This window comes from Hordeum vulgare, chromosome 4H (assembly GCF_904849725.1).
Source record: "Hordeum vulgare subsp. vulgare chromosome 4H, MorexV3_pseudomolecules_assembly, whole genome shotgun sequence".
Taxonomy (NCBI): Eukaryota; Viridiplantae; Streptophyta; class Magnoliopsida; order Poales; family Poaceae; genus Hordeum; species Hordeum vulgare.
Window position 1 is genome coordinate 10,392,408 of NC_058521.1, and position 11,274 is coordinate 10,403,681.

The 11,274-nt window shown below is 51.0% G+C and overlaps 1 pseudogene; it reads left to right on the forward strand.

The window, feature by feature from the left end:
* Positions 1-5,982: 5,982 nt before the first annotated feature.
* Positions 5,983-9,946, forward strand: LOC123450178 (annotated as a pseudogene).
* The last annotated feature ends 1,328 nt before the right edge of the window (positions 9,947-11,274 follow it).

Consider the following 11,274-nt stretch of genomic DNA (forward strand, 5'->3'; position numbering starts at 1 on the left):
GTGTGACCTAGATGCACCGCAACACAAGTTCTGTGACAGGTTTTTTCGGTTTGCATGTAGTGAGACTTAAGTGTACCCACAAAACAAGTTCTCAGACCGCGAGCGCCTTTTACTCATCCATCCTCGGCCAACTTCACTGAGGCCTTCTGAGATACATCAAATTTAAGCAAATGCTAGACCACTACGAATAGTAACTACATGAAGTTGGAGTGGTGCATGTCCATCTCCCTGGCGCAAGACCTCTACCTCCACAGTTTTATCATTTCCTCGGATTCAAAACAGGTCGTTGGTGATATTGCGAAGGGTAACCAGGGAAAGTATAGAGCAATCATCAACGAAATCCAATCTGGATCAGCTCCTTTTGCTTGTAATGTTATCTTTGAAAGTCGTAATGTAAATTTAGAAGCTCATAGCTTAGCAAGATTCGCTCTTAATCTAGCTCATGAGTGGATGCGTTTGAAAAGTCTCCAGGTGCTGACACGTGTCCACGCCTGAGTGGATGCCTACGCCGTCAACGGCCGTCAGTCCCGAATCGCTGCCGACGGGGTATCTACGCCGACAGCTGTATAGGAGCCGTTGGCGTACATGCCTATGCCGACGGTCGCCCAGAGGTACGCCGACGTCTGAGCTAGCGACGGTGAGGCGGTGAGCCACATGCCGCGTGATGGGGTCTACCCTACCTCTCCTCCTCACCTGAGCTCTCTCTCTCTCTCGCACAGATGTAGAAGAAGGAAGGAGGAAGAACGAGGAGAACACCGCAAGATTTTTTTGCCCGGCGCACGTACGCCGCCGGCCGCACGAACGGCCGCTTGTATTTTCTCTGAACTGAGCACGAACTCAGCTCCGACTGCTGAATACACAGAGGACCCAGCGAGTTTTATACGCGCGCTCGTACGCACGCTGCGCCCACGGCGCTCCCACTCGCCCACGCCCCGCACCCCACGGTCTACCTGGCTCGCGCTCCCGTCGCACCCGTACGCAGACGACGCGGCCACTAACTGCCCGGGCGACGCGGTCACTGTTGGGCAACGTAGTATAAATTCAAAAAATTTCCTACGCATGTTCAGATCTTCCTATGGAGAGACCAGCAACGAGAGAGGGGTAAGAGCATCTTCGTACCTTTGAAGATCGCTAAGCGGAAGCGTTGCTAGAACGCGGTTGATGGAGTCGTACTCGCAGCGATTCCGATCTAGTGCCGAACAACGGCACCTCCGCGTTCAACACACGTGCAGCCCGGTGACGTCTCCCGCACCTTGATCCAGCAAGGAGGAGGGAGAGGTTGGGGAAGAAGTCCAGCAACACGACGGCATGGTGTCGGTGGACAGACGAGGTCTCCCGGCAGGGCTTCACCAAGCGCCGGCAGAGAGGAGGAGGGAGAGGAGCAGGGCTGCGCCGAGAGAGAGATGAAACCGTGTCTCAAACAGCCCCGAGACCTCATCTATATATAGGGGGAGAGGGAGGGGGCGCAGCCCTTAGGGTTCCCACCCCCAAGGGGTGCGGCAGCCCCAGATGGGAGAGGGGCGGCGGCCAGGGCAGGGAGGAGGGGTGGCGCACCCCTCTGGTGGGCCTTAGGCCCACCTATGCCAGGGTTCCCCCTTTCCCCCTTTCTCTGGTGCGCATGGGCTGGGTGGGGGGCGCACCAGCCCACTTAAGGGCTGGTTCCCTTCCCCACTTAGCCCATCTAGCCTCCCGGGGTCGTTGCCCCCCTTCGGTGGTACCCCGGGACCACCTCCGGTGGTCCCGATGGTCCCGGTACGTTACCGGTGACGCCCGAAACACTTCCGGTGTCCAAAACCATCCTTCCTATATATCATTCTTTACCTCCGGACCATTCCGGAGCTCCTCGTGACGTCCGGGATCTCATCCGGGACTCCGAACAACTTTCGGTAACCTCGTACAACAATTCCCTATAACCCTAGCGTCATCGAACCTTAAGTGTGTAGACCCTACGGGTTCGGGAGACAGGCAGACATGACCGAGACACCTCTGTGGCCAATAACCATCAGCGGGGTCTGGATACCCATGGTGGCTCCCACTAGCTCCACGATGATCTCATCGGATGAACCACGATGTCAAGGATTCAATCAATCCCGTATACGATTCCCTTTGTCTGTCGGTATAGAATTTGCCCGAGATTCGATCGTCGGTATACCTATACCTTGTTCAATCTCGTTACCGGTAAGTCTCTTTACTCGTTCCGTAGCACGTCATCGTGCGACTAACTCCTTAGTCACATTGAGCTCATGATGATGTTCTACCGAGTGGGCCCAGAGATACCTCTCCGTCACACGGAGTGACAAATCCCGATCTCGATTCGTGCCAACCCAACAGACACTTTCGGAGGTACCCGTAGTGCACCTTTATAGTCACCCAGTTACGTTGTGACGTTTGATACACCCAAAGCACTCCTACGGTATCCGGGAGTTGCACAATCTCACGGTCGAAGGAAAAGATACTTGACATTAGAAAAGCATTAGCATACGAACAATACGATCTAGTGCTAGGCTTAGGATTGGGTCTTGTCCATCACATCATTCTCCCAATGATGTGATCCCGTTATCAATGACATCTAATGCCCATGATCAGGAAACCATGATCATCTATTGACTAACGAGCTAGCCAACTAGAGGCTTGCTAGGGACACATTGTGATCTATTCATTCACACATGTATTACTGTTTCCTGTTAATACAATTATAGCATGAACGATAGACGATTATCATGAACAAGGAAATATGATAATAACCATTTTATTATTGCCTCTAGGGCATATTTCCAACAGTCACCCCTCCGGCTGCATCGCCAACAGCCTCGTGCAGCCTCACGCACACATGCGCTGGCTCACGCACACACACACACACACACACACACGCACACATGCGCGCAAACCCGGCTCGCCCACCACGCCCAGTACGCACCCATATACGCACCCGACGTGGTCGGCTCGCCGCCGCGTCTTATTCCCAACAATCTCGCCCTAAGACGCGGCTCAGAGCAGGCCGGCGTTCTCGACGTCGACGTCTCCGAGCAGTTTGTGTTCCTCCACCGCCGGCCCCTTCCTCCGATGCGGGCAGTCCCTCTTGAAGTGTCCTCGCTCGTCGCAGTGGTAGCAGCGTCCGTGGCGGTTCTTCCTGACGTTAGACGCCACGCTGTTGCCGTCGTCGTCGTCGTCTCGCGCACCGCTTCGCCGTCGTTCCTGCGCACGCCACTGTTCCGCGGTGAGCATCAGCTGGTCGTCCTCCCGTTCGCCGCCCGTCTGTCCCCGGCGCTGCAGCCTCTCGTCGAAAGCCTTCAGCCGGCCGAGACCGTCCTCGAACAGCATGGTGCTCACGTCGCAGAACTGCTCGATTCCGGCCACCGCCGCATACAGGCGGTCCAGCACCGAGTCGAGCAGCTTCTTGACGAGCGCGGAGTCCTCCAGGGTTGAGCCCAACGCCGCATACCGCGCCGCCATGCCTCCCAGCCTTCCGGCGAACGCGTCTGGGGTTTCGGACTCCGCCATGCGTAGGAGCTCGAACTCCCCTCGAAGCGTGCCGAGCCTCGCCGCACGCACACGGTCCGCGCCCACGAACCTAGTCCGCAGGCTCGCCCAAATCTCTGCCGCCGTCTTCTTCGACGCGACCTGCAGCAGCAGATCATCGGCGAGCGCCCGCAGTAGATACGCGCGCGCCGGTTTGTCCTTCTTCGCGATCAACGCCGATGCCGCTTCCTCCGGCGGCACGACCGCCTCCCAGAGCCCGGCGGCGTCGAGATCAGCCTCCACCTTGATGGCCCAGGTGGTGTAGTTCGCCCCCGTAAGCATCGGGACCGACGTCGCCATCGTCGTCCCAGACCCGCCAGAGTACGGGACCAAGGCCATGGCCGTCGAGCTCCCTGGTCACACGAGGCCCCGATACCAAATGATGGGGTCTACCCTAGCTCTCCTCCTCACCTGAGCTCTCTCTCTCTCTCTCGCACAGATGTAGAAGAAGGAAGGAGGAAGAACGAGGAGAACACAGCAAGATTTCTTTGCCCGGCGCACGTACGCCGCCGGCCGCACGAACGGCCGCTTGTATTTTCTCTGAACTGAGCACGAACTCAGCTCCGGCTGCTGAATACACAGAGGACCCAACGAGTTTTATACGCGCGCTCGTACGCACGCTGCGCCCACGGCGCTCCCACTCGCCCACGCCCCGCACCCCACGGTCTACCTGGCTCGCGCTCCCGTCGCGCCCGTACGTAGACGACGCGGCCACTAACTGCCTGGGCGACGCGGTCACCCCTCCGGCTCCATCGCCAACAGCCTCGTGCAGCCTCACGCACACATGCGCTGGCTCGCGCGCACACACACACACACGCACACACATGCGTGCAAACCCGGCTCGCCTACCACGCCCAGTACGCACCCATATACGCACCCGACGTGGTCGGCTCGCCGCCGCGTGTTATTCCCAACAATCTCGCCCTAAGACGCGGCTCAGAGCAGGCCGGCGTTCTCGACGTCGACGTCTCCGAGCAGTGCGTGTTCCTCCGCCGCCGGCCCCTTCCTCCGATGCCGGCAGTCCCTCTTGAAGTGTCCCCGCTCGTCGCAGTGGTAGCAGCATCCGCGGCGGTTCTTCCTGACGTTAGACGCCACGTTGTTGCCGTCGTCGTCGTCGTCTCGCGCACCGCTTCGCCGTCGTTCCCGCGCACGCCACTGTTCCGCGGTGAGCATCAGCTGGTCGTCCTCCCGTTCGCCGCCCGTCTGTCCTCGGCGCTGCAGCCTCTCGTCGAAAGCCTTCAGCGGGCCGAGACCGTCCTCGAACAGCATGGTGCTCACGTCGCAGAACTGCTCGATTCCGGCCACCGCCGCATACAGGCGGTCCGGCACCGAGTCGAGCAGCTTCTTGACGAGCGCGGAGTCCTCCATGGTTGAGCCCAACGCCGCATACCGCGCCGCCATGCCTCCCAGCCTTCCGGCGAACGCGTCTAGGGTTTCGGACTCCGCCATGCGCAGGAGCTCGAACTCCCCTCGAAGCGTGCCGAGCCTCGCCGCACGCACACGGTCCGCACCCACGAACCTAGTCCGCAGGCTCGCCCAAATGTCTGTCGCCGTCTTCTTCGACGCGACCTGCAGCAGCAGATCATCGGCGAGCGCCCGCAGTAGATACGCGCGCGCCGGTTTGTCCTTCTTCGCGATCAACGCCGATGCCACTTCCTCCGGCGGCACGACCGCCTCCCAGAGCCCGGCGGCGTCGAGATCAGCCTCCACCTTGATGGCCCAGGTGGTGTAGTTCGCCCCCGTAAGCATCGGGACCGACGTCGCCATCGTCGTCCCAAACCTGCCAGAGTACGGGACCAACGCCATGGCCGTCGAGCTCCCTGGTCACACGAGGCCCCGATACCAAATGATGGGGTCTACCCTAGCTCTCCTCCTCACCTGAGCTCTCTCTCTCTCTCTCGCACAGGTGTAGAAGAAGGAAGGAGGAAGAACGAGGAGAACACAGCAAGATTTCTTTGCCCGGCGCACGTACGCCGCCGGCCGCACGAACGGCCGCTTGTATTTTCTCTGAACTGAGCACGAACTCAGCTCCGGCTGCTGAATACACAGAGGACCCAGCGAGTTTTATACGCGCGCTCGTACGCACGCTGCGCCCACGGCGCTCCCACTCGCCCACGCCCCGCACCCCACGGTCTACCTGGCTCGCGCTCCCGTCGCGCCCGTACGCAGACGACGCGGCCACTAACTGCCCGGGCGACGCGGTCACCCCTCCGGCTCCATCGCCAACAGCCTCGTGCAGCCTCATGCACACATGCGCTGGCTCACGCGCACACACACACGCGCACACATGCGTGCAAACCCGGCTCGCCCACCACGCCCAGTACGCACCCATATACGCACCCGACGTGGTCGGCTCGCCGCCGCGTCTTATTCCCTACACCGCGAAACCAGCTGGTGTTGTTGGCGACGGAGAAGAGGCCGAGCTGGAACCCGCACGGCGAGGCCAGCCTCCGGTCGCCGCTGATGGCTGTCCCCTGCGTCAATGTGCTGCCGGCGACGGCCGAGGCTGAGAGAAGCAGCACGGACAGAAAAGCGAGCAAGAGCCTTGATCTGGGTCAGCCTCATGATCATGCGCGCACTGCGCTTCACCAACAGTCGGCGTCAACACCATGGCATTTCCTATTCGGCGCTGCAGGCGTCAGTTAACATTCAATTTGTTAACTGGCGCCTGCAGCATTTTTAATGGGCTGGCCCATATACACGCAGGGTGATGAACTTTTTCTGGCAAACTCTATAAACATTTTTTAATGTTGATAAACTACTTTTAAACTTTGAAGAACAGTTATTAAAATTGCTGAATATTTTCTAAAATTGATGAACTTTTTTAACTTCAATTTAATTTGTAAAAAGTTCATGAACTTTTGTTTCAGTTCAACGATGTTTTTTTAAAAATACATGAACTTTGTTTTAGTTCAATGAACTTTTTCCAAAAATACATGAACTTTTTTTGAATTTCGATGATTTTTTTTCCAATTTAATGAACTTATTCCTCAATTTCGATGAACTTTTTTCCAATTGGATGAACTTATTTCAAAATTGATGAACCATTTTTGAAAATATGATTTTCTTTTTTCAAATGGATGAACCTTTTTATTTAAATTTGTAAAACTTTTCTGTTTTCATATTTTTATTTTTGTAACAAATAGAAGATATGGGTTGTCTTTCATACCGTATTAATAAAAAAAAGAGGAAAAACCTGGGCAGCTCGCGTATGTATTAGTGGACCGGCCCAGGCCAACGAGGCTGCACGCGCCGGATCGTTAACCGGGGCCTTCAGCGCTGACTAGGAGTTCTCCAAAACCATAGCTTGATTTCACGCTGGAACTGGACCGGCTACCGTTCAAACTTTCGGGATGTCAGAAATTTAGAGTGGGCCTCATGCGCACATGCTCCGTCATATCAAATGAGTAACTAGTCAGCGAACACTCTTAAAAACTAAAAAAACGCGTTTTTTAATTATTATTTTTCGTGAGAGGTACAGTTTTACTTCCGCAATAGGCATGTTTTTCTGTCGCGAGAGGCACAATCGTGCCTCTTAGAAATGGAAAAAACATGTTTTGTGCTCTTTCTTTTTTTCGCAAGAGGCACGTTTTGCTTCCACGAGAGGCACAGTTTTGCTATTGCAAGACTCACGGTCGTGCCTCTCGAAAAGGAAAAAAAAACGCGTTTTCTGCTTTCTTTTTTTCTCGCGAGAGGAACGGTTTTGCTTCCACGAGAGGCTATCGCAAAACGTACCTCTCGGAAAGGAAAAAAACGCATTTTCTGCTCTCTCTTTTTTCCGCGAGAGGCACGGTTTTGCTTCCGCGAGAGGCGCGGTTTTGCTATCGTGAGGCGCACGGCCGTGTCTCTCGAGAAGGAAAACAAATGTGTTTTCTGCTCTCTCTTTTTTCCACGAGAGACACAGTTTTGCGTCCGAGAGAGGCACGGCCGTGCCTCTCGGAAAAGGAAAAAACGTATTTTCTGCTCTCTCGGAAAGTTTTTGATGCACAATATACCACGTGACACATGTGCTAAGGAACACAAACTAATCAAAAAGTTAATGATGCACAATATGAGTGCATTTTGCTTCGTCTTTCTCATTTATCTTATCCCTCTCCACAATTATTGACCTTGTGAGTTCTAGGTTTGTTGTTTTATATGCTTCCTCACCCGGTATTGGATGTCGTCATGTCGAGAAGACAAAAACAGGATTTAGCCAGGCATAATGCACTAGGGCTAGGAAGTTGTGGCATTGATGCTTGATATGAGAGAGGTGTTTGGTGAAGATTGATAGGAAACTCTAGGCTGACATGGATTTTTCTTCATCAATTTATTAGAAAGGATTTCGGTTCTGGAAAGGTAGAAACATGTAAAGTACAATGGATGGGAGTTGAACCTTGAAACCTTCAATGGTGCTTATGAGTGTCCGACACTAGACTATGGTATTCTTAGTTCAACAGTATATTCAACAAATAAATGGAAGTTGTATCTATTTATATCTATGGTTTTGGGCCGTCAATAATGATTTTTCTTTAGAATCCATTTTTTCCCATTATTTGACTATCCATAATAGTGCGAAAAGTAAGCCTGGAGAAAGAGTGGCCTTGAGTGTCTCGCCCCTTTGCCTTATGATTCGTTAGTTCTCTTTCTCGATGGGACGGGGAAGTGTTATAACTCATTGGTAGATACAACACCACCACTTGTCCCCTTCTTGATTATGCCTATTATAAATAGAATTCGAAGTGTGAAACAAATGAAAGTGCACACATCCAAAAGCAAGGATGTGTTGAAGTGAAAGAGAACCACTAGCATTGAAGAGCCTACTACCCCTTGCAACTTTCACTATCTCAATTCTACATCTTTGGGAATAGGAGGTATTAGTAGAAAGACATGTTGGGATGGTTGTCGAATTCGTGGGTAAACATATGTATTATCCTTTTCTCTCACAAATTTAGTACGCTAAGTATCCTTCTTCAAAAAAAATCTTTTTAACCATATTAGCATATAAAACACTCCACATCAAGTTCCTTGACACCCTGTTTCAATAATATTAAGCTGCAGAAAAAATTATAGATTGGACTATCAAAGCTGACTGGAAAAAACTGCATCCTCAACTATAGAGTGCCAACCAAAAGAACAAAGGTGCAAAAATGCCAATCTCCATACAGCGAAGTCCAGATCTTGAGCAAGGTCGATGTTCATGAAAGGTGCAACACTAGATTTATGTTGTGAGTGCTCCTATTGGATTGGATCAAAGAGGAAGGAAGATAGAGCCACAACTCCATGGAGTTGACAAACATTATTCCTAATTTAATATACTAAAATTATCACGTACGACCATTTTTGAGGTAATAGAGATATCAACGGAAGGTTTTAAGGAAAAACATATGAACTTTACTTTACCGATATAACAAATACATCGTTGGCGAGGAAAGGTACAATTCATTCATAGGCTCCTCAAACCAACCAACAGTAGAGGAAAATCTATCCAATCTAGTAAGTTCCTGTGCAACTTTATTTGCTTTCCTATTACAATGTTCGAACCTACAAATTGGAAAATCACAAGCTAAAAAATAAACAATCATCAAAAATTGCCGATGTGTTGGGGCTTCCATCTTCATGTTTCAGTCACCAAGTTTGATGACATCGTTGGAGGTGAATGTGTGACGTAGCAACTCGAAGATCTTATAGCCGCCACCGGCGGATTTTGCCCCCAAAACGAAATAGGGCGTGGTGATTTCGGCACTGTTTACAAGGTGATAATGCTTGTAAAAGCCATGTGGACTGAAATTTCCTATGCTCATATAGACAACATGTGGATAGCATTCACATTGTTGTACTTGTATGACAAATGTGTTATTGACTTAACTGGATTTTCTTGCAGATGGCCAGGAATTTGCAGTGAAGAAGTTGTTAGCAGGGAACAGGGTGCAAGGTCTAAAAGAGTTCAAGAACGAAGTGGACCTGATCGCCAAGCTGCGGCACCGCAACCTTGTACGCCTAATCGGCTGCTGCATCTACTGCTCCGAGAGGATACTGGTCTACGAGTACATGAGCAACAAGAGCTTGAACACCATCCTTTTTGGTACGTAAGACATGTCTAAGTGGCTGCATCATACCAGTTACTACCCTTTATGACGAGAAATTCAATTGTGTAAATTCGCCAACAGATCCAACGAGACGTGCCACCTTGAGCTGGAATTCTAGGATGGACATCATCTTCGGAATTGCCAGAGGGCTTCTCTACCGTCACCAGGACTCGAGGCACACGATGATCCACCGAGATCTCAAGGCGGCCAACGTTCTCCTCAACGGGGAGATGGTGGCCAAGATATCCGATTTTGGAATCGCCAAGTTGTTCAGCAGCATTGGTGACCATCAGGTCGCAAGAAGGATTGTCGCATTAGTAGAAAAGAAGGCTTTCGGCCGGAGCAGAAAATCGCATTAGCCCCGGGACGAAATAAAACCGATACCAATGCCAGACATTGGTCCCAGTTCAAGCTGCCAGGGCCTCGCGGGGAAATAGTCCTGGTTCAGTTGGACCCATTAGTCCCAGTTCGTGCCTAAAACCGGGACTAAAGATCCAGCGACTGCCACGTGGCGTGCCGCGAAACATTAGTCCCGGTTGGGGGCTGGAACCGGGACTAATGGTAGGATATTAGGCTCGGGTTTTTTCTAAAACCGGGACCAAAGAGATGCCTATATATACCCTCGCCCCTGTCCACTCTCCCCTCTGTTTTTTGGCTGTGTGAGGTGTGCATGCCATGCTCTTGCCAGCCTTCTATGCAAGCACATGAAGTGTTTGATGAAATGCCCGAGACACACTTAAGCTTTATCCTCTCCAAGCTCGACATCTCCAAGCTCCATTTTCCTCAAGATTTGTCTAGGTTTGACGATGCACCAACTACACAAGTGTTCTAAAGGTTAGCTACCTCATCCTTTCATCTCTCACAGCTAGTTTAGCTCATTTTAAATGCTCTAGAAGTAGACTGGTTTGTGGGTTTTAGTTTAGGAGTGTATGTGGGAGTTCTTTTGATGTAGATGCAAAATTTGAGCTCAAATTAACTTCTTAGAGTCTGCACATGTGTAGGGTGTCGTCCCATGCACGTCCTCACCGTTGTCAATCGTCCACGCCGATCTCGTCGCGAGCACCTCCGTGGTGTGCCTCTTGTTCTTATCTTCTTTTTTTAAAAAAAATCTTACTTGTATGATTTGGATAGATATTTGTATAAACTACTTATTTTTATTATTTTTTGTTATTATATAGTGCGATGATTTTGTTATCCGCCTCCGTCGGTCCTCGTCCTGTCTATGATTCGGATGTGGTATATATTATCTTTTATAACTATTTGTTTTATTTAGTGTTTATGACAATTATGACCACCAACGTGACATAGATTTTTTTAACCTAGGAGGTATGTGAACCGGAAATTCCAACCGACATAGAAATTCTTGTCGAGAAGTTAAATTTGGTTGAAAAAGAAAACAATTACTTGAAGAAAAAATTGAAAATAATTGAGGAGAAGAATATGGAACTGGAGTTGCATGTTGCCGATGTCGTTGATGATCACAACATGAAGATGGATACAATGCGGTTAAACATGGATGCAATGCGCTTGAAGATGGATGAAATGCGCTTCAATATTAGGAATATTAGAAAATGTGACATTGATAAAGAGGCTTGGTATCATTATGTTGTTGGGTCAATTGTTACCTTAGTTACGATTTTGATCGCATTTGTTGTTGCATTTAAATATTTTACATAGTTGTATGTTG